The sequence below is a fragment of the Macaca mulatta genome, chromosome 4 (genome assembly GCF_049350105.2).
Source record: "Macaca mulatta isolate MMU2019108-1 chromosome 4, T2T-MMU8v2.0, whole genome shotgun sequence".
Classification (NCBI taxonomy): Eukaryota; Metazoa; Chordata; class Mammalia; order Primates; family Cercopithecidae; genus Macaca; species Macaca mulatta.
In genome coordinates this window covers 162,139,947-162,164,668 of record NC_133409.1, presented here as the reverse complement: position 1 = coordinate 162,164,668, position 24,722 = coordinate 162,139,947, and the positions used below count along the sequence as shown (strand labels likewise).

General features: G+C 37.5%; 1 protein-coding gene across 2 annotated transcripts in view; it reads left to right on the top strand.

Annotated features, from left to right (window-relative positions):
• The window catches only part of CDKAL1 (CDK5 regulatory subunit associated protein 1 like 1), a 707,863-nt gene that overhangs the window by 432,467 nt on the left and 250,674 nt on the right, over window positions 1–24,722 (top strand). The window lies entirely within an intron of this gene.

The window sequence follows — 24,722 nt, the reverse complement described above, 5'->3', positions numbered from 1 at the left end:
GTTCTTTGCAGTATGTTTGTGCAGAAAAATAACATCCCAAAAAGCTAAAACAGCCACTGTTGCTGAAATTTAATGCAAATGCTAATGGATAGCTAGCTAAACATTTAAAAGATTATTTCACTGATTTGATTTTAAGACTATACTTGTTGAGGTTTTTGTTGAACAACTTCCTTAATGTCAACAACCTATTTCAGAAATTCTGAAAACAGAGTTAATAATTTGACTGCTAATTATAAATACATAATGAGGAAGTTTAGCAATTTTAATTTTTTTATTTACATTTTTCTAGCTAGCTCTTTCTAGTAAGGGTATATGATTTATATGTTAAGTTTAGTACTTTAGACAGTGTGGGATGATTATGATTTGCTAGTTAAAAATAAGTCGCAGGCGTGTCAACTTTTACGTAACACTGACTCAACACTTGATAAAGCAAAGTGATTCTCTGTTAAAAAAATATATATATATATATATATGCTAAGAGCTGTGACAGTCTTGCTGTGTTTGCAGTAAATGTGAGGCGTGCATCGTGAAGACCAGGAGATGCACTAGATGTGTAGTGGGTAGGAGGGGAAACAGGCTCCATCAATATAAGCTTTATGATAACAGCCACTTTTTTTGGATTGGAAAAGATCTGATCAGGGATCCAGGGACCCACAATAGATAGAGTCGGATAAGTTCAAGTAGGAATAAGCACAAGGATAAAAAATCCTGTGTTGGCTCCGAGGTAACTAACCAAATACTCCTTGGAATAAATTCAGCATTTTAATTGATTGTAAGATTGCCGCAGCCAATACTGTGTGTGTAGCAAATCCTAGTGCTCAGCACCTGAAGTAGTGCCAGACTTGTTGACCTCTGAATAGATGCTCCAGAAGAGCTTCTAAAAATCAACAAAAGATCTGAAATATAACTTTGTACTTTCCCTGGAAAACACCAGATGTTTAGTTCATAGATCGCAGTTGGAGTGATAACAGGTTCTGATTGTCATGACATTATATTTTTAAAATCCTTTGAAGTATGTATCATGTTGGCCTTTCCTCCTACATTGTCATCTTGAGGCAATGCTCTTGTTATATCTGTCTGTGGATCTATCCCACCCAGTGATGGCTCAATACATGAGTGAATACGAGAATGAATACAGGAAGAGCTGGCCAGGCTCAGTGGGTCACACCTGTAATCCTTAGCACTTTGGGAGGCCAAGGCAGGCGGATCACTTGAGGTCAGGAGTTTAGACCAGCCTAACCAACATGGTAAAACCCCATCTCTACTAAAAACACAAAAATTAGCCGGCAGGGTGATGGGTACCTGTAATCCTAGCTACTCTGGAGGCTGAGGCAGGAGAATCACTTGAGCCCAGGAGGCAGAGTTTACAGGGAGCCAAGATTGTGCCACTGTACTCCAGCCAGGGTGACAAAGCGAGATTATCTCAAAAAAAAAAAAAAAAAAAAAAAAGAAGAGCCTTCTTCATAAAATATAGAGTCCCACACTGTAGTCTTGAACTTTGAAATCCTAACCTCTGGCCAGAAGAGGCAGCAAAAGATGATGAAGTAAATGAGCTTCAAGGGTGAGAATTGTTCCCCATAGAAAGCCACCCACTACTATGCACTTTATGTGCAGGAGGTAATCCAGGCTACAATACCACACCCAGGGAGAAAGCCATCCAAAAGAAATAGAACAAAAGGAAACAAAGATATGCAAGTATCAAAGGTCTACACCATCTCAGAGTAAGAGCTTTTAAACTCTTCCTTTGTTTCCTGGACCAGACCTTCACACCTTGCTGTTTCTTCTCATCCTCCTCTCCATGACAGAGCCCACAACGCTCAGGATTCCACAAACACATTGTTATGTAACAGAAAAGGTGACTGAGTCCCAGAAGGTTTACATGGCTTCCCAGTGTCAAAAAGGGCAGTAGGGAAGGGTGCCCAAATCTGGTGTTCCTCAGTCCTGTGCACAGCAAAACCTTGTAAATTTCCATATTCCTCTCACTAGGCTTAGACCACTCTACAGAAATTACATGACTTATCTCAAGGGTGCCGAACAGAGTTCACCAGTAAGAAAAAAACAAGATGAAAACAGAAAAAATAACAGCAAATGAAGGTGGTGATTTTTTAAACTATAGGGATTGAAGGAATCTACTCTTGAAATAACTACCCTGATGCTTTAATACCTTCAGGGCAGGGATTTCTTGAGAATTTTATTGGTAAGACTCAGCCTTCTTGTGTTTTTGGAAGATGCTTCACACAACAGACTTTAATTAGAGAGCACTTGGCTGGTCTGTTTTCCCTCCTCTTCATTCTGTTCACTTCTTATTCACCTGACTGTCAGATTTTTTAAAAACCCTTTTTAACCAACTTAAAAAAAAAAAAAAAGAACAGTTTAAAGGGAAAGTTATATAAAGGAAAGCATCAAAGTTTTTATCATTATTTAAAAGTATGCTGTGGAAAGATACATCTGTTGAGAACACATTTTATTCAATCTGCATAGAAATAGAGGATGCATATTACACTTAACACAGGATCACTTTGAAGGTTTCTTCAAGAGTCTAGCATTGTGTGTGGCACTTTATATAGTAAATATCGAATACATGTGTACTGAATAAAAGGAAGGGAAGGAGAACTTTTTATCACTAATAGGCAGACAAGTAGTGAAGTATGTGTTTGGGACATCTGCCAACCTTATTTTTAGTATCACTGCCCTTAAAAAACAATATAGGATTCATTTAAATTATGATATAACTGACAAAAGATATCTCAAACATATATATTGTGACAAAGACACCCTGGAATTGAAGAAATATACCTATGAGGTTATACAATGCTATAGTAAACTTGCATATGATAATAGAATCAATAGTTAAAACAATCAACATGCTTTATGTCACCTTAAAGTCCCTATTGCCTAAAGGATAAGAATAAGCCCTTTAGGACGTTCAGAGTACTTCTTTTTTTCTATTACATTCTTATTCTTTTATCCCTTGAGGAGTACTCTAATGATACCTCCTATATATCTTTTTTTTTTTCTTTTTTTGCCATTTCATACTTCTGAAATTTTTACATTACCGTTTTCTCATGCTATACTTACCATATGATGACAGTTGGTAGTGATGTGTTAATCAGACATACTAATATTTGCTACTACATGTGCTGGCTTATATATTGCCCCTGTAGTGGCAAATAAGATGTATTTTCCCTGTGTTTGCTTTCCTATTGATATTGCTAATGTAATAACCTTTGCATTCCTCTTTAATGATCTCTGACCTTATAGAAAGTGAAGTGGTTTATGAATTTGATTACTCTTAAAACTACATTTCTTAGTTTTGTCCTCCTAGTGATAGGTAGCCTCCAGCTAAAGTATTAACTCAGACTAAAAATAATACATGTGAACCCAACAAGTTGCCATGAGACCAGTAATAGTGGTACAATGGCTGCTGCTAATGAGGCACCTGAAATCACTCCTAACTGATAAAATCAGTACAATTTATCAAGTGCTTCTTGTTTGCAGGAAACTGAGTGCTTTACATGTGTGATCTCTTTTTCTTCTTACAACAGGCTAGCTATATAGATATTATTATCCTTAATTTTCTTTTGCCCACTTTTTTGAGATGGGATTTCACTTTCACCACTGTGCCTGGCTATTATTTTTGTTTCGTTAATTGAGAAGCCATGGGTTAGAAAGGTTAAATAACTGGCTAAACGACATAGCCAGTTAGCCGCTGAACTGGTTTCTAATGTATTCTAATTTGCAAATGCTTTCTACTCTACTGCTTCTTCAAGGAAGCCTTCCCAAACTCTTCCCACATACTTTCTGTGCTTCATAGTACCTCTGTTCAACAGATCTCTGTCTCTTTGGGCACTCATCATGGTGCATCATGATTACTTATTTATGTACAAATCCAACATGACTTTTATCGTAAGGGAGATGTTGTCTTGTCCATCTTTGTATATCAGTGCCTGTGATAACACACACTTCATACACTTAATAAATATATCTTGAATGATATGATCTTCAAAGCTTGGCTTATTAACTGTTCCTTGGCTTCATGCCTCATGTATTGAAGTACCGTCATATCTGCTGAATATCCAGTTTCAGAAGAGTTTGGGAATGGTTGTCATATGTGTTTCTCATGAGTCACGCGTCTGTGAAGATGTACCGGACAGTTAGGGATTCATCTAAGGGATGTGTTGTGTTTTATTTGCCCAGCTAAAATGCCATTGTGATAGATAGTATCTTTAGGACTGTCTAGAACAAATGAGCTTATTGTATGATTATTGAATTTGTAGATAATCTGGGCTCTTCTTTCTTCTCTTCCTGCCTCTTAACTTTCACTGCTTTTTAAAATCACAAGAGAGGAGAAATTAAAATCAGACAGTTTGTCTTGGTTTTAGTTTCATGGATTGGCTGACAGGGAAAAGATGTTAAAGCTCTTGGGCAGTAAGGAAAATAGGAAGTATCTGGATTTTATGTATTTAAGACACATGCATGTGTATGTTCATTGCAGCACTATGCACCATAGCAAAGACATGGAATCAACTTAAATGCCCATCCACAGTAGACTGAATAAAGAAAGTGTGGCACATATACACCATGGAATACTATGCAGCCATAAAAAAGAACAAGATCATGTCCTTTGCAGGAACATAGATGGAACTAGAGGCCATTATCCTTAGCAAACTATCCTTAACAAACTAATTCCTTCCTAAGGAACAGAAAACCAAACACCACATGTTCTCACTTATAAGTGGGAGCTAAACAATGAGAACACATTGACAGATAGAGGGGAACAACAGGCACTGGACCTACTTGACAGATATCGGGGGGAAGTGGCAGAGGTTCAGAAAAAAAAAAATGTCAGGTACTAGGCTTAGTACCTGGATGACTAAATAATCTGTATGCCAAGTCCCCAAGTCACAAGTTTACCTATATAACAAACCCGCCCATGTACCACTGCACCTAAAATAAAAGTTGAAATGTTTACTTTAAAAAATTATCCTGGCCCTCCCTCTTTCATGAATAGTTTAAAGTAACTTATCTCCCTTTAAGAGACTTGCGTGTCTCAAAATTGTATGAAAATTTTAGTGCATTGCTTACAACCTGCACCAGAGAGGGCAAACTGATTAATCTGGGTTGCAAGTGCTTCTTAATAAGGACTATTTCTATATTCAAATTACAATAAAACAAATTATATATTTTTAAACATATTATTTTGTAAAATATTGCCAAAAAACATTGACACTAACATTCACGTTGATATTGTGCTACCTTTTATTTAGCTTGAATTAAAATATGTAGTATTGCTCAAGATTTACATTTAGTATATTTATGGTACATGTCATCATAAGGTTAATTGCAAATAGTGATATTTTAAATATCCCATCTGTTTTTGGTTGCTTCCTGCTACCTTGGATTTTTGTATGTTTACTTCTACTTCAGTGACCTTATATTCTAACCTAATTCTATATTTAGTGAAATAAATTCATCTGGTGAAAGACAGTAGATACCTGTCAAGGACTTTTGTTGCATGATAATTTATGAACATTAATAATATGTTTGCCTTTGCCGAGTTTTAGAAAATACCTCATAGTTTCAAAATAATAGCAAACTCACTACATGCTGCGCTTATGTTTCATCAAAGCAATACAGATTTTCAAGACTGAATTCAGCACTTCAAGCTGTGTCTTTAAACATTTCTTTTCCTTAGGGTTTATACTTTCTGGAATAATAGAATAATATGTAAATATATTCTCTACTGTTGTATACAAAATTTTTTTTCCCTTTTGATGAATAAAAAGACATGCTAGATTACTTGTTTTCAGCAAGGAAATGGAAAGGAAAGCTCTTTTATTTCAACCATCCACCTATAGCTTTTGAGACATATCAGTATGTGGTTTGATCTAACTGTTGGCAACAGTTGGCACTGTTTTGTGCCATCTATAATCATCAGTGCTCCGTTTGATTCTTATCCTGGCACTTGCGAATAAATTTTAAGAGGTCAGTGGAACACCTAAAACTAGAAACAGAAGTTTATGTCTTTCCGAATATTAAAGAGAGAAAACTTTTATCAGATATTAAAAGGGCTCATACACATTTTTTTAAGTTTATCAGGCTTCATTGGGAACCTAATTCTGAGAGCTGGGAACAGCCTCTCTGAAAGGGAAGAGGTGGATGAAAGGAACGTCCTTTCTTGCCTGCCATCTAATACTGATAAAAGATGAAATTGAAATGCTACTTCCCGTCAGCAAGATTATAGGCTCTACCCAACATTCTAACTCTTCAACTTCTCTGTGTGATCTGGGTTTGAGCATCAGGAAGCTTTAGTCAGGCCTTTCCACTTAAAACAAACAAACAAACAAACAAAAACCAACTGGCATCTCTGCCCATACCTGAGTCTCAGCCTCTTTGTTCTGTGATACTACTCACTTGTTCCCTTGTCCAGGCCTCAGCCCCTAATTCCAGCCCTGCCCAAGAGGCCAAAGCTTTTCTTGATCTCAGCTACTCCTCAGAAAAATTTACCAAGCTTGTTGCTTCCTACTACTGAGTCTTTGTTTGTAATGTTAAATCTGGGTGAGTAAGGCTCATGATTATATATAGACTGAAGGACCCCAAAATAAATGAACTTGTAAATAGACTTTGTTTCAGAACAGATTGCACTTTGTTGCTGCTGAATGTTATTTTATCCTTATTGTGCCAGGTATATTTTCTAGGGAAAATGAGCTATTTTGTGGGTAAATGTTTCTTATGTTGAAAATATTGGGTACCTCTGTCTTCCTAAGGAACACAAGAACATGCCTGGATCATACTTAAAAATTCTGTTTATATGGCCATCAATAATTTATACAGAGATCTATCTTATGTGCTTCTCTGTTATTCTCAGTTCCAGTGTCTATATTATGAGAAAGCAGGCATGAGAGAATAAACCTAGTGTGAGAATATAAACAGCCAAATCCTTTATGTTTGTCTTGAAATGCTTTAGTCCACATTGTGGTATAATCTCCCTTCTGAATTCCCAAACTTAGACAAATTTACAAGAATAAAACAACCCGTTAAAAACTGTGCAAAAAACATGAACAGAAACTTTTCAAAAGATGACATACTTGTGGCCAACAATCATATGAAAAAAAAAAAACAAAACTCAACATCACTGATCATTAGAGAAATGCAAATCAAAACCACAACGAAATGCCATCTCACACCAGTCAGAATGACTGTTATTAAAAAGTCAAAAAATAACAGATGGTGGTGAGGGTATGGAGAAAAAGGAATGCTTATACACTGTGGATAGGAGTGTAAATTAGTTCAACCATTGTGGAAGACTTTGTGGAGATTTCTCAAAGATCTAAAGACAGAAATACCATTCGTCCTAGCAATCCCATTACTGGGCACATACCCAAAGGAATAGAAATCATTCTGTTATAAAGTCACATGCATGGGTATGTTCATAGGAGCACTATTCACAATAGCAGAGATATGGAATCAACCTAAATGTCCATCAATGATAGACTAGATCAAGAAATGTGGTACATAGACTACGCAACCATGAAACAAAAAAAAAAAAACCAAAGTCATGTCCGTTGCAGGGACATGGATGGAGCTGGAAGCCATTATCCTCAGCCAACTAACACAGGAACAGAAGACCAAATATCACATGTTCTTGCTTATAAGTGGGAGCTGAATGATGAGAACACGTGGACACATGGCAGGGAACAACACACCCTGGGGCCTGTCACTGGGGGCATGGCAGGGTGGGTGGGAGGAGGGAGAGCATCAGGAAGAATAGCTAATGCATGCTGGGTAATGAAATAATCTGTACAACAAGCCCTCATGATACAAGTTTACCTATGTCTCAGGGCTACACGTGTACCCCTGAACTTAAACAGAAGTTAAAAACAAAACAACCAAGCTTCTGAACTTCTCAGCCACTGTCATCATTTTTTCCCTCTTGTCGTTGATCCAAATTATTTAATATTGTTTATAAAATGCAGTGACGCATAGATATTTGTTCCCGAAAGAGACGATTAATTTTCCTGAGAGGAAAAGAACATAGAGATACAACGGTTGTCAAGATGATGAGTGAAAAGGCCTTAGCAAATCCTTTATAAAGAAACTGATGTTTGGCCAGGTGCAGTGCCTCACACCTATAATCCCAGCTATTTGGGAGGCCAAGACAGGAGGATTGCTTGAGGTCAGGAGTTTGAGACCAGCCTGTGCAATACAGTGAGATCCATCTCTACAAAAAGTGTTTTTAAATTAGCTGGGTATGGTGGCACACGTCTGTAGTCCCAGCTACTCAGGAGGCTGAGGCAGGATCATCACTCGGACCCAGGAGTTCAAGACAGTGGTGAGCTCTGATCATACAACTGCACCATGGCCTGAGCATTGAGACCCTGTATCAAGAGAAGAGAAGAGGAGGGGAGGGGAGGGGAGCTGTAGTGAGCTATGATTGGAGAGGAGAGGAGAGGAGAAGAGCTATAGTGAGCTATGATCATATAACTGCACTCTGGTCTGAGCATTGAGACCCTGTATCTAGAGAAGGGAGACGGAGAGGGACAGAGGGAGGGGGAGGGAGAGGGAGGTATTATAATCATAGTTGAATATCTGTCCTGGGTCATGTCTCTTTGTGTGTATATTTTTTGAGGAAAAATACTCTTTTAAAATAAATACAAAGATCTCTCTCACTCTAACATACTTGAAAAACATAAAAATTTACATATTTCAACTATGACACACATCTATTCCTACCTCATCTTTTAGTATTCTAGTGTACACTTCTGTTTATATAGGAGGGCATTAGATATGTGTATGGTTTAATTTACATCTTAAAAGGCATTTCATATTGCCAGTCCCCTGAATCCTTAATTTCACCCAGAGTAGCTGAGAAGGCTTTCATGTCACCTGTCAAAATTAGTGTAGTTCAAACTCCATAATACACCAGCTGTGGCTTTATCTTCCTCATTAATTTAGGAAGTCAGTTTATGCTCAAAGCATTGAGAAAAGCTGCCTTTGACATTCCTTCACAAGCACAGAGAATGGCTAACACATAAGGCAATCTACGTAGTTTCCTTTACACTTTTCTATTCTACGATCCTCTCTGTATTGACTTCTTTGCTCTAATAGCCTATGAAAGGCTTCCTTAGGCACTTGCTAATTCAGCACTTGGTAAAATGAAATCGTCATATTTTATATCAGGTAGGTAATGGAATTTTCAGGTGATTCATGATCTAGAACAGAAAGGTGCGTAATGAAGTTAATGGTTCATAGAATAGTTGAGGGACATTCTGCATATTTGTCAGAAAGCAAAGTCCATCTCCTTCATCTGCTTCTGTTTATTTCTGAGATACTAAATTGTTGCTTTTAGGTCTGATATATATATATATCTGTTCTCTACATCTTCCTGACCCTACCACAGAAATGCTCCACTTGAAAATGTTAAGCTTTCAAAATTTAAGTTCAGAAATTCTTTAATCTCAAAGAAGTGGTCTTCATAGTTTAATGTTAAAATATTTTCAAAAGCATACCCTGTATCAGCTTTTATTTTGCAATGTCATATGGCATATCAGCCTACCTTCTGATTGGCTGAAATTTCAGATATTAACCTTTTAGTTAAGTGGCTCCTACATTTTCAGCCTTTATTTTTCCTACCTCAACAGACTCTTGTTATTTTTTGTTGTTGTTTCTGTATTCTTCCATTATTGCCTTTGTATTGGTTTAGCTGTTGTAACAAAGTAGCACAAACTGAGTATTTTGGGAACTCTGAGAGAGAATCTGTTCTGTTCTTGTCCCCAGGCTTCTAGTGGTTAGTTTCTCTGTCTCTGTTTCCAAATGTCCTTCTCTTATACACCAGTCACTGAATTAGGGTTCACCTTAATTCATTATGACCTTAACTTGATTATTAAGACCCTATTTCCAAGTAGTGTCACATTCACACCTGCGGGGGGTTAGGACTTACATTTACATCTTTGTAGGGGACACAGTTCAACTCATAACAGCCTCCTTTTGTACTAAATAGAAATTCTTTTTTTTTTTTTTTTTTTTTTTTTGAGACGGAGTCTTGCTCTGTCGCCCAGGCTGGAGTACAGTGGCGCGATCTCGGCTTGCTGCAAGCTCTGCCTCCTGGGTTCATGCCATTCTCCTGCCTCAGCCTCCTGAGTAGCTGGGACTACGGGCGCCCGCCACCATGCCCGGCTAATTTTTTTTTTTTTTGTATTTTTAGTAAAGACGGGGTTTCACCACGTTAGCCAGGATGGTCTCAATCTCCTGACCTCATGATCCACCCGCCTCTCAAAGTGCTGGGATTACAGGCGTGAGCCACCGCACCCGGCCAGAAATTTTTTAGTATGACATTTTAATTCCTTTGTTGTTTCTCTTACTATATATTTTTAAGTCATTATTATAGTGGTTACCATAAGGATTGCAATTAATATTCTAATTTATAACAATCTAATTTAGATCAATATTAACTTAATTATAATAACATACGAAAACTTTGCTCCTATGTAGTTCCCTTCCCTCCCCACTTCTTTTTGTTGTTACTGTCATAAACATTACATATTTATACAATGTATGCTCAGTTGCACAGATTTATAATTAGCACTTTGTGCAGTTGTCTTTTAAATCAAATAATATAAAAACAAGAGTTACAAACAAAAACCACAATTATACTGTCTTTTATGTTTACATATGCAGTTACATTTACTGCTGCTGTTTATTTCTTCCTGTGGATTGGAGAGTCCTTTCATTTCAGCCTGAAGGGTTCCATTTAGCATTTCTTGAAAGGCAGATTTGCTAACAACTAATTCCTCTTGGTTTTCTTTTATCTGGGAATGACTTAATTTCTTCTTCATTTTTGAAGAGCAGCTTCTCTGGATATAGAATTCCTGGTTGGCAGTCTTTTTCTTTCAGCGTTTTATATCATCTCACTTCCCTCTCTTCCATACGGTTTCTTTGGAGAAACCCAATGTTAATCTTACTGAGGATCTGTTATCTATAAGTTGCTGATCTCTTGCTGCTGTCAGGATTCTCTTTTTCTCTTTGACTTTCAACTGTTTGATTATGATGTGTCTAAGTGTAGATCTCTTTGAGTCTATCCTACTTGAAGTTTGTAGAGCTTTTAGGATGTGTTGATTAATGTTCTTTTTTGTTCTGGTGTTTTTTGGGTTTCTTTGACAGGGTCTCACTCTGTCACTCAGGCTAGAGTGCAGTGGGCAGTCACGGCTCACTGCAGCCTTGACTTCCTGGGCTTAAGCACTTCTCTCATGTCAGCATCACAAGCAGCTGGGGCTACAGGCCTGTGCCACAATACCCAGCTAGTTTTTGTATTTTTTATAGAGACAGAGTCTCACTATGTTTTCCAGGTTGGTCTTGAACACCTGGGCTCAAGTGATCCTCCCGCCTTGGCCTCCCAAAGTGCTGGGGTTACAGGTGTGAGCCACTGCACCCAGCCAATTAGTGCTATTTTTCAAATTAGAGAGGTTTTGGCCACTATTTGTTCAAATATTCTTTCTGCTCCTTTCTTTCCTCTCCTAGAACTCCCATTATGTGTTTGTTGCTGTCTTGATGGTATCTAAGACTCTATTAATTTTTTCTTTCTGTTCCCCAGATCGAGTCATCTAAATTGACCCATCTTCAAGTTTGCTGATTGTTTCTTCTGCTTGTTCAGATCTCTTGCAGAGCCCTTCTAGTAATTTTTAAATTTTAGTTCTTATACATTCTATATCACAATTTCTATATGGTTCTTTTTTTTATTATTTCTGTCTCATTATTGGTACTCAATTTGGTGAGACATCATTCTCTTGATTTTCCTTAATTCTTGAGACATGGTTTTCTTTAGCTTTTTGATCATATTTAAAATGCTGATTTAAAGTCTTTGTCCAGTAAAGTTTAATATCTGGGCTTTCTCAGGGACAGTTTCTCTTGTCTCCTTTTTTCCTGTGCATGAACCATATTTTCTTGTTTGGAGAGTTTTCTTATGGTTTATAATTTTTGTTGTTGAAAACTGGACATTTGAAATAATACAATGTGGCAGCTCTGGAAATCAGATTCTTCTCACTCCCTACAGTTTGTTGTTGTTATTTGTTGACTTTACTGAAGTATAGTTCAGACCTTTGAACAATGCAGGGCTTAGGGGTACCCCCTCAGTGCAGTCAAAAATCCATGTATAACTTTTGACTCCTCCAAAACTTAACTACTAATAGCCTACTGTTGACTGGAAGCTTTACCAATAATAACATAAACAATCAATTAATACACATTTTATGTGTTATATGTATTATATACTATATTCTTACAGCAAAGTAAGCTAGAGAAAAGAAAATGTTATTAAGAAAATAATAAGAAAAGAAAATATATTTACCATTCATTAAGTGGAAGTGGATCATCATAAAGGTCATCATCCTCATCATCTTCACATTGAATAGGCTGAGGAGGAGGAAGGATAGGAGCTGCTGATTTTGCTGTCTCAGGGATGGTAAAGACAAAAGAACACCTATGTATAAGTGAACTCAGTACAAACCAGTACAACTCAGTACAAACCAGTACAACCAGTACACGCAGTACAAACCAGTGTTTTTAAGGGTCCACTGTAATTCTGTAAAATCTATATTCTTTGTCATGAATGACCAGTGAAATCTCTACCCACTTAGCTTAATAGTCAGCTAATGATTGGACAGAGATTTCCTTAAATGCCTGGAACCAGTAAGTCTCTCAGTTTTTGCAGGGAGGCCTGATTGTATATGTTGGAGCTTGCTTGGGATGCTCCATCAGGTGGCTTATAATTTCACCTTTGCCTTTGCTTCCTGTTTCTGCCAAGTATCAGGTTTAGCCAGAGGTGAGAGGTTAGCACGTTGTCAGGTATTTGGTGAGCATGTGCATAACCTAAATCCACACACAGCCCTGTGCACACATGGAACCTTCTATATTCTAGGAAATATGTCAGTTTTTTAGGCTTTGTATGGATATCACATTCCCTGCCTTTTTTTTGTTTTTTTTTTTAAGCTTTTTGATTTGCTTATTGTTTGTCCCAGCTGTTATCACAGCCTGAGGCAGCCCTGATGTTAAACAATTGCAGCTGATTATTTTTGACAAATACCCTTGGGCAAAAGACTGTTCTCACTGGGTTAGTGCCAGGTCAGGTTAAATAAGCAAGCTGTGTGAGTGGAGCCTTCCTTGGAACCACCAGTGAGGTCAAATAATGATAGTTTTTCTGGGAATGGGGCTTTGAAGAAGTTACAACTCTATTATGCCCCCTCAAGTGGCTTCCAGGCTGCTGGTTTTCACCATGATTGAAGGCTGTTGGTTTTCAAGGCTACCGTGGAGCTAGAAAGTGGGAGGTAAGATTAGGGTAGGCCAAACATACCACATAGCTCCATGTTCTTACCAAGATTTATTTATTTATTTTTTAATGACCACCACCCAGATTGCTGCAAACCTTTAGTTAATTTCCAGAGTTCTGAAAAAGTTGACTGATGATTTTTGTCAGCGTTCTCATTGTTTTTATTAAGGAGAGGATTTTCAGAGTCTTTACTCCACCATTCCCGCTAAGGTCAATAAAAATGTATGCCTGAGAAGGGGCTGCCTTGTGTCTGTCAGACCATCAATATGTGAAGTTGAATCACTTTTCTTGCTTAATTTTTGTGCTCCATGTCAAAGGTGCATCAATCACTTATGGTACTGTCTTCCTCCTAAAACTTTTGAGGAAGAACTCATGTCATTAGCTGGTTATTGACAGCAAAAGATCACTGAGTCACCATTATAGAAAGCATGGAGACTTAAAGACTAAAATGTATACTTCTTTAGATACTTCTGGCTTTGAATACCACACAAGAAATAATATGGCATAGATAGACTGAATCTTGACTATGATGGTTAATTGTTTCTCTCTGTTTTTTGTTTTGTTTTGTTTTTTTGAGACGGAGTCTCGCTCTGTCACCCAAGCTGGAGTGCAACGGCGTGATCTCGGCTCACTGCAACCTCCGCCTCCCAGGTTCAAATGTTTCTCCTGCCTTAGCCTCCTGAGTAGCTGGGATTTCAGGCAGGAGCCACCACACCCGGCTAATTTTTGCATTTTTAGTAGAGACGGGGTTTCACTGTGTTGGCCAGGCTGGTCTCTAACTCCTGACCTCGTGATCTGCCTGCCTCGGCCTCCCAAAGTGCTGAGATTACAGGCATGAGCCCACTGTGCACAGCCTCTCTCCCTTTAGAAAATCGATACTTTTAAGAACCAAATCAAATATTATGTTGTTATTTCTATTCTAATAGATAATTGAGTTCCACAATTACTGTCTTTCATGATGTCAAAGCTGCTGTTGGTCTAGATTCACTAAAGAAGCTTTGTTTTCTGGATAGATGATGTCCCCGTCACTATGCCATGTCACGCCATCTGCATAGTCTTCCAAAAGCTGTGCACATCAGGTGATTGGACATTTGTTAATCGGAAAGATATTTGCTTTTGATGCTGCATTGCTAAATTAAAAAGATAATCAAACTTAAAATTAATAGATATAAACCCTAGAATTTACAGCAGAACACTAGAAAAATATTGATATTTCAGGGATAATCAGTTTCAAACTTAAAGAGTCGTTTTGAAATCTGCAGAACATTGTTTTACTGTCACAGAAGTAACAGATTTTAGAATAGATCAATTTTATTGCTAACATATTTGTTATATCTTTATTATTTTATTCTAGTATCCTTCAAACCAAATGGACCATTATTGTATTGAAGTGTTTACAGAAGTAGAAGATTTAAATCTGAATCAGTTTTATCATTAATCTGGCAAATTAGTTGAATCGTGATCATTCCATTCACATCTGAGTTTTCTGAAAAGGGAGCACCATTTTGAAGAATTTAAGCTGAATGATGTAGATTTTAAATTTTCCACTTGCCGTCTAATTCCAGGCCTTCCAAAATCTTTTTAAAATCATTTACTTGATGTGACCTAGAATAAAAAAAAAATAGCATGTCAAAAAACTGTTTTTCCATTTTATTATCTGATATTTGGTGTGAAATAATCATCTCAACACTTGCTTTGACAGTGGCATATCATTTCTATAACCCTGAGTCAGAGAGGCCTGAGACACCAAGGGCTTCTGTTTCTGTAGTGAGCCTAGAGACTCACTTGAATTGAGTCCTCCATTCAATACCTGAGAAAGAAACATTCTTTTGGATAGTATGGCCTTCCTCACTTGCAAGTGCTTTCCATGCTGTAAATAATACAGTGTAAAGTGAAATTTACAGAAAATCATATCACAGGATCTCTCTATTGCCAAGGATGGATTGTTCTGCATACTCTTCCTGTTCCACACTGGTGGCCCTGTAGAAGGACTGGAGCTCATTTTGGTGGCTGAGTTCATGAGGCCTCAGACACAGCCCCCCTGGCGGTCACTTCTTATCACCCAGGCTTGAGACACGCTTAGCTTGTCCTTAGCCTTTATTTAAGTTTCTCAAGGCACCAGCTATTCTTCTTTTGGATGCCTAGTTTTATCCATGGAAGCCTATCAGTTTCTTTTTATGTTTCATCTTCCCAAGTCCTTCAGATTTTTTGAAGAAAGTTTGAAACAGAAAGCAGGATAAACAACTTATTTTTATTTTTCTTTTGCTCTTCCACCAGCCTAAGCTGCATTCCTAAGGGAATGAGCAGCCCGTCTCTGTTTATTCCCTCCGTTTCAGGCACATTTCCTGTTTGGAACGTGGGTCATCAGTGAATTAATCCATAGCCCTTGGAATTGTGTAGCTTATCGACCTCCCTTCTCTTAGGAAAGCACGCTTGATTTTAGAACTCAGAGACCATGAAAGGTAAACTGAGTATTGTTGATTGTTTGCTGTCAGGGCCAGTCTTTGATCTGGGCCTGGATGTTCTGCTGATTTTTGTGGAGCACTGGACAGATTTTCACATTTCTATGGGTTTTGACGTTTTCATACATCAACTGGTCATATTAGCAGTTACGCTATACAAAGAATATTAGATAATATATCAATAGTGCTTTCTGGGATGCTATATAAATTTAAGACTTTAGACCAAGGCAGGAGAATTGCTTGAACCTGGGAGGCAGAGGTTGCAGTGAGCCGAGATCACACCGTTGCACTCCAGCCTGGGCAATAAGAGCGAAACTCAGTCTCAAAAAAAAAAGACTTTAAATAATGGAGTATCATTTTTTAGCTTATAATAGAGTAACACTGGTGGAACAATGAACTGATATATGTAGAATGCTTAGAATAGTGTCTGGCACATAAAAGTGTTCAAGAGTTATCAGCTATCATTATTAACATTGTTATTATATTGAGATTTTGGAATTTTACCTTAAAAGCAATGTATCACATCTGAAAATATAAAGGTATCTTTTCTATGTAAAGGTATATTTTGGGTCACATATTCCTAATTTTTATTTTCTCATGATTGATGGGGTAAGCCAAAGTAAAAAGCACCTGTAGGGAAGGAGAAAGCTAGCCAGTGAGGGGGTAGTGGAGTAGGACCCATGGGGAAACGTGAGACTTCCCAAAGGCTGTGGAGGGAAAGGTGGCTCAGTGCCAGTCACTGTGAACAGCAGTAGAGGCGTGCCAGTGTTCACCTGGGTCTCCACTTCAGCTGCTGCCATCCTGCCAGGTGATCCAACATAGGATCATAAGCAACGTGGGTCATCTTTTGTTTGTTTGTTTGAGACAGGGTCTTGCTCTGTCACCCAGGCTGGGGTGCAGTGGTGTGATCTCAGCTCACTGCAACCTCTGCCTCCCGGGTTCAAGCGATCCTCCCACCTCAGCCTCCCAAGTAGCTGGGATTACAGGCCTGCACCACCACGCCCTGCTAATTTTTGTGTTTTTAGGAGAGTCAGGGTCTCCCGATGATGCCCAGGCTAGTCTCGAACTCCTGGGCTCAAGTGATCTGCTCGCCTCAGCCCCAAAGTGCTGGGATTATAGGCGTGAGCCACCCTACCTGGCTTGGGTCATCATTTCTAACTAGCAATGACTCTAAACAATTTTTAAGAAATTATTGTTGTAGACGATATATAATTGTGAAGTATTATATAGAAAACGCTTACATTTAAGTCTTTTATTAGTAAAACATCTGTATTAGGGAAAAACATGAAAACGATAAAACAAAGAGGCCTGAAAATATGGTGGCTTATAGAAGTTTACTTCTCTCTTTCACAGTCCACAGATGGGTGGTCCAAGATTCTCTAGAGGATTTGCTGTCTTCAGTGTGTGTCTTCCCTCTTTAGGTCTAAGATGGCTCTCCTTTATCCTGCCGTCATGTTTGCATCCCAGGCTGCAGAAGCGGAAAAGATAGTGGAAAGACATGGCATGCATTTCTTCTACTAGCCTGACCCCAAAGTAGCAGATCTCTTCTAGTCATATGAAATCCAAGCTTTTGACTTTGCCCAAACTTTGTTATTTGGCCATATGAGCAATTAATCTCCAGCTTGGTGGTCAGAGGTGTAGTTAAAATTTGGGAATTTTGTTACTGAAGCAAGAGGAGAGAAGGGATGTTAGGGCAACCAGCAATCTTTGCCACAACTTCACATTGGATAGGGAAAATGAAAAGAACATTGTGTTTCTTTTGTCTCATGATAATGATTAATATTTAGTTATTCTTTATTCTCAGACTCACTTTAATATTTGAGAAATCAGAGTTAGGCTCTACAAATAATATATTACATTGATATCGTATAAGGTTTCTATTTTTCTGGATTTTGTTTTCTCCTTGAAAGGCTGTTATCAAGTTGATGGTGTGGTTTACCGTCGGTTGCTTCTTAGAATTAAAATATTTGGGCCAGGTGCAGTGACTTGTGCCTATAATCCCAGCATTTTGGGGGTCCAAGACTGACAGATTGCTTGAGCTCAGGAGTTTGAAACCAGACTAGGCAACATAGCAAGACCCAGGCTCTGCAAAAAATACCAAAAAAAAAAAAGAAAAATTAGCTGGGCATGGTTGTATGCTCCTGTGGTCCCCACTACTCGGGAGTCTGAGGTGGGAGAATCACTTGAGCCCAGGAAGCAGAGGTTGCAGTCAGCTGAGATCTCAACACTGCACTCCAGCCTGGGTGACAGAGACAGACCCTGTCTCAAAAAAAAAAAAAAAAAAAAAGCAAAAGAAAGAAATATGATACTTGGACCATGGCTGCAAAACAAGAAGACTGCTTTCAGCAATGCTTTAATATAGATATTTATCTTATGTCCCTGTGTCTACCTCAGCATTTCCATTTGTTTGTAATTGGAGCTAATTGGGAGGAAAAATTACCAAATTAGAGCCAGATCTTTTGGCCATCTAGCTAACTACGAACCCACTGACTGACCAGTTAATCTCTGTCGTCTCCAGGTGATAGATATCCCTGCCTTGTAGATATCAATGCTCCGATTACTCAGATTCATTTTATGTTCCAAATTGACTGATTTCACATCTAGACTGTGCTTTTCTTGTGCTTTCATTTTCGAACAAGTTTGCTTTGTGTTTAGTAGTCCCTTTTTTTTGAAACCGTGTCTGTGATATCCCCTGATACATAATTGATGTTGCTAATAATTCTATTTGATTCTACTACATTAGGCAACTGCATACATAATACATATGCTTCATGTATATGCTTATTATATATTTCATTCACCGTCTTTGCATACATAACATCTATTCAGTAACATCAGGGCATTTTTTCTCTAAGGTGTGTGAATATGAAGTGATATTTAAGCAACACGTATTATTTTCAAAGTAAAAATAGTCTCTTTGACTTAGTTATTTCATAAAATGAGCACTGATTCTACAGATATTCAATCATACATTTGAAAAAAATGGCTAAGCATGGACAAAGTGAATGCTTCCCATGGATGTTAATAGTTTTAAGATACAAATCTTTCAAAGAATATTTGACTGAAACCCAAAATAGCTAAGAGAATTTAATTTACTTCTTGATTTGTTCCCTAAAGGGCCACGATTCTTGGCGTTGCTGTACTTTATGGCACTCTTACTAGGTTATTATCACTCCAAGCCCGTTGTTTTCATTAAGGTTCACCTTTGACGTAATATATTCTTTGGGTTTTGACAAATGTATAATGACACGTACCCACCATTATAGTAGCATACTGAATAGTTTCACTGCTCTAAAACCCTACCTTGTTCCACCTATTACCCCTCCCTTCTCTCTAGCCCCAGACAACTACTGCTCTTTTTACTGTCTTCATAGTTTCGCCTTTTCCAGAATGTCATATAATTGGAATAATACCCTTTTCAAATGAGCTTTCTCTTAGTAATGTCATTTAAGGTTCTTCTATGTCTTTTTCTGGCCTTACAACTCATTTCTTTTAGTGCTGAATAATACTCCATTGTCTGAATGTATCACAGCTTATCACTGTAGTAGAATTCTCATTTTGAAGACATTTATGATTAAATATTATTGAAATGTACTCTTTGTTAAGTAAAGTGATGTTTACAAAAGGGGTAAATACTGTAAAACAAGAAAAATTTCCTGAAATTGAAATCGGTCACTGAAATTAGAATAAATGAATCCGTTTGTTCCTTCATTTATGATGACTGGACCGTAGCTCCTTGACTTTCATCTAGATCTTAAGCTTTGCCAACCACTACCTCCTCCCCAATTTTTAAAAAACTTTTTATTGTGGTATAACATAAACACGCTAAAGTGCAATGATCTTAAGCGCACAATGAGCCTTTACAAATGTACACTTGGATGTGACTATCACCTGATCAAGAAATAGAGCATTTCTAGAATCTCATGTGATTTTCTCATGTTCCTTCCCAGTTCACACATCCAAGAGACCTCTATTCTGAATTGGAAAATTTTGTCACTGTTAATTTTGCTTGTTCTTGAATTTCATGTAAATGGATTCATACGATATGTACTCTTTTGAATGTGATTTATTTTGCCAATGGAATGAGCGTCATCGGTGTTGTTGTTATGTTTCAATAATCTGTTTTTATTTTATTACTGTGAAGTGTTGTTTTATAAATATATCACAGTTCGCCCATTCTCCTGTTAAATATTAGGTTAATTTCCAGATTTCAATTATTATGAGTAAAGCTTCTGAGAACATTCTGTACATATCTTTTGGTAGACATGTACACTCATTTCTCTAGAATATTCCTGAGTGGAATTGCTGGGTCACAGAGTGAGCATATGTTTGGCTTTAATAACATTGCCCATCATGTATAAAAGTTGCTACTATTCTATTAAATAGATTTTGGATGGGAAGTATTAAAGACCCTTAAACAAATGACCTAATGTAATTAATATCCCTCTTGAAAAGGGGAAATATTTGGGATTTGTTTGGGGTTTTATTCCCCATGGGTAATGAACATAAAGTTTATTCAAGAGCATGAAGTAATTCGGAATATAGAGATTTTATTTATGTTAGATATATGATGGCAGATTAAATAATTGGGCCACATATTCTATTAGAATACACTTTGTTACAGTTTAGCTAAATTGGTAATGAAAGGCACAAATTGTATATAAGGAGGACATTGTTCTGAAAATCTGAAGACCTTGGTTCTAACTCTAATTTTAGTACTATATAACCATGTGAACGTAGGCAAATTATATAACCCATTTAGATCTTTGTCTTTGGAAGTAGAAGTGATGAGAGAAGAGTTTGGTCTATATTATCTCCTAGGTTCCTTCCAGTTTCTTCATTCTGTGATTTTTTAAAAATAATTTTTATAGGCTGGGCATGATGCCTCATGCCTATAATCCTAGCAATTTGGGAGGCCAAGGTGGGTGGATTGCTTGAGCTCAGGAGTTTGAGACCAGCCTGAGCAACAGAGCAAAATCCCATCTCTACAAAAAATACAAAGATTAGCCAGACGTGGTGATGCACACGTGTAGTCCCAGCTATTCTGAAGACTGAGGCAGGAGGATCACTTGAACCCAGGAGGTGGAGCCAGCAGTGAGCCTGAATTGCTCCACTGCACTCTAGCCTGAGCAACACAGTGAGACTCTGTCTCAAAATAATAATGATCATAATAATCATTATTTGTGTAAAGTTGATGTTTTGTTTTGTTGATATCTAATTAATGAATTAATCTAATTTATTAAATTTCACTGACTTAAGAGAAAATAGGCAATTATAGACTCAGAGTCATGGGACTAAATCTAAAATTTGATACTGCTCAAATTTTGATATAGAGATTACTAAACTAAAATTGTATGCCTTTTAAAATAAAATATTAAAAACTTTGCTGGCAACTTCTTTGGTTTTGTAATGTATCACAGATGTGCCTACCCAGCTACTATGCAGTCAGAATCCTAAAGGACATTCCACATAAAATGTTCCAGGGTTCCGCTTTGGAGGGTTGTGTAAAGTCAGCTTGAAACTGATTTAACCAGTGAGTAGCTCTTCAGATCCTGCACTGATTCAGAGCTTCACATGTGGCGAGTGTTTTTCTTAAAGTTATTAGTAAGTGCCACAGTGCAGGAAAAAGGGCAATCAGCTGTTTCTGTTATGATTAAAGGTAGACGTTTCCTTTCACAGTCTTTCTATTTCAAAAGTTGGTTCTTTTATTACATCCAGATGAGACTGAAGGACGCTATTTGATACTTCTGCTTACTGCAGAAATATATAATTATGTCTAATAATGCAAAATACTATGTGAAAAATATAAACAGGAAACAGATGTTAGGTGAGACATACAGATGCTGTAAAGTTGAGCTGTATTTGAGATGCTATAAACATGAGCTATATTTGAGACTAACAGATTTTCATACTTTCTTTGGACTATAAGTTAATAATTTTATTACTGAGTGATGAAATACAGTATGATTTCTTTGAAGTGGCCTGTAGGAATTTCTCATGTTGCACATTTTAATTTTTCACTGAATTAAAATTTTCAGTGAAAAATTAAAATGAAATTAATCATCTCCTATAAATGGTAACATGAGTGGTAGAATGACTATAAAATGACTAGTGATTGTGGAATTATTTTGTTGTTGTTGAGAATATAGAGTTTTTTTTTGTTGGGGCACTAGCATAGTATTAGTACACTATCCTCCACTCTTCCACTGATTTGCCTCATTATGTGACCTCCTTGCATCTTATTTATCTTAAAAGGGATTTTAATTTTAGGCTCCTATAATTCAGTCGTATTCATAATTAGTCTTTCATAATTGCAAATGATTAAAAATTATTTTTGGTTAACTGATCATTAAAAAATTCTCCTGTATAAAAAGTAAGAGCGTAATCTTCAAGTTTAAAATGCAGAAATGTAAGTATAAACAATCTAGAGTTGAGGTTTCCCTAGCGGCATATACCAGGTCATTGAAAAAGTCAAAATGAAAAATTGTGTGTCTGTGTATATTGAATCTATGGCTTGTTTCAGTTGAGCACATTGACTCTTGGTAAAATTAGCTGTTATTCAACTCAATTCAACAAAAAAAGTTATCAAACATTTTTCATATATGAGGTGGGAGGGAGATTATTAGGGAAGGATGCTAAACAACTAATCATGTACAATGTGGTAATTGCCTGATAGAGACACAAAACACTCTAAGTGAGAACAAGAAATAAATGATTACTACTTTCGGTACATTGGGAAACAGGAGGAAGTGATAATTGAAGCATGGATGGGATTTTAGTGGGCAGGGTTCGCTTAGAGTTGAGCAATTGCATTCTAGGGTGAGGGTAACATTTGAATAAGGGTAAAAAGCTAGGAGCATGTTCTGGGAAAAGCAGTAGGTCTGTTTTTGATAGGAACATGTGTCCCAGGGGTTGGTGCGTGTTCGAGGGTGAGAAGGGGCATTGTGACCTGAAGCCACCAATAGGAGATAGGAATGGAAAGAGTCTGAGTCTGGGAACGGAGTGTGGCCAATGAAGTCCAGACTGCGTTTCGTACTGAGTGGTATTGACACTTTTGTTTGCTGTTACCCCAAAATAATTTTTTTAAATGATTTACATTGACATTAAAATTTTTTCAGTTTCTTTTTTTTTTTTTCTTTTTTTTGAGACAGTCTTGCTCTCTACACCCAGGCTGGAGTGCAATGGTGCGATCTCAGCTCACTGCAACCTCCGCACCCCAGGTTCAAATGATTCTCCTGCTTCAGCCTCCCAAGTAGCCGGGACTACAGGTGCCCGTCACCATGCCCAGCTAATTTTTTGTATTTTTAGTAGAGATGGGTTTTCGCCATGTGGACCAGACTGGTTTCGAACTGCTGGCCTCCAGTGATCCACCCACCTGGACATCCCAAAGTGCTGGGGTTAGAGGCGTGAGCCACCATGCCTGGCCTCATACTTTCAAGAGGTATAATCTCTGGCATATTTTAAATAAGAAATTTTACGCCTGGTCTCATACTTTCAAGAGGCGTAATCTCTGGCATATTTTAAATAAGAAATTTTATAATAAAATCATTGCATCACTCTTTTAAACATATTCAGTAAAGCATTTAAAAATATGGAAATTTACACTATCCTTTTTTTTTCCCAGAACTCAAATTTCCATTCTACTTCCTGTATAGAATTTATATACACACACACACACACACACACACACATATATACACACACACATATATATACATATATATATATTTATTTTTTATTTTATTTATTTATTTTTTTTGAGACAGCATCTCACTTCATCACCTGGGCTGGGGTGCAGGGCTATAATCCCAGCTTACTGCAACCTCCGTCTCCTGGGTTCAAGCAATTCTCCTGCCTCAGCCTCCTAAGTAGCAGGGATTACAGGCGTGCACCACCACACCTGGCTCATTTTTGTATTTTAGTAGAGATGGGGTTTCATTATGTTGGCTGGGCTGGTCTCATAAACTCCTGACCTCAGGTGATCTGCCCTCCTCAGCCTCCAAAGCACTGGGATTACAGGTGTGAGCCACCACGCCCGGCCAATTCAATACATTTTTAAGCTTGAAAGTCTTCTATTGATCGTTGTATCATCCTTCTCTGTATCAAAATATATATATATAATAAAATGCAAACATTATTCTGATTAGAAGCCTCCAAATATTTTTAAGAGAAACATTTCTTTTGGATTGTTGTTAAATTATTACTAGTACACATGTCACCAAAACAGCATAAATATTACAATTGTTTAAAATGCAGTCTTTAACGGCATGGATGTTGGGGGTGAATAGGCATGAGAACTCTTTATGTTGCTTAAAAAAGGCAACTTCACATGTTCTGTGTTTGGTGACCTAATGCCATTCAGTAAAGGGGAGAGGGAGGTGTGACAGGATACACAACATTAAGCCTTCACCACAGACAATCCAAGTTTAAGAAAGACTACAAAGGAAGTTGAAGACCTGGAAATGGGCCTAATTAAAAAATACTCTTACAACCACTTTGTTTTCTCCAGGGCTACCTATCCTTTGCCCATTTGAAGACTCAAACTTACGTTATGGTTTGTAAGAAAAAATTGTGAGACATGGATAGTGCAAAGTTACGCTCGAGAGATGGACGTAGCAAAATAAGAGACTTCTGAGGGTTGGGTAGCACCAGAAATACATGTTAATTGGTGGGGTGTAGTGGATGAGGGCAAGAAATTCAGAGGTTTTGAAACTGGGTAACTGAGCAGGAGGAGGCTGTCATGCTCTGACAAGGAAATATTGCATTCATTTTTGAACTTCTTTTATATAATCAGTGATTATGATAAATCAAGTTTATTTAGGAGAAAATAAAATCAAACACCCAGATGGGAGTATTCCATTTGTTTTTAGTTTTAATGAGTCATTTTGAATGTGTAATCATTAAACTTGTAAGGGATTGAATTTCCCTTTCTTCATTTC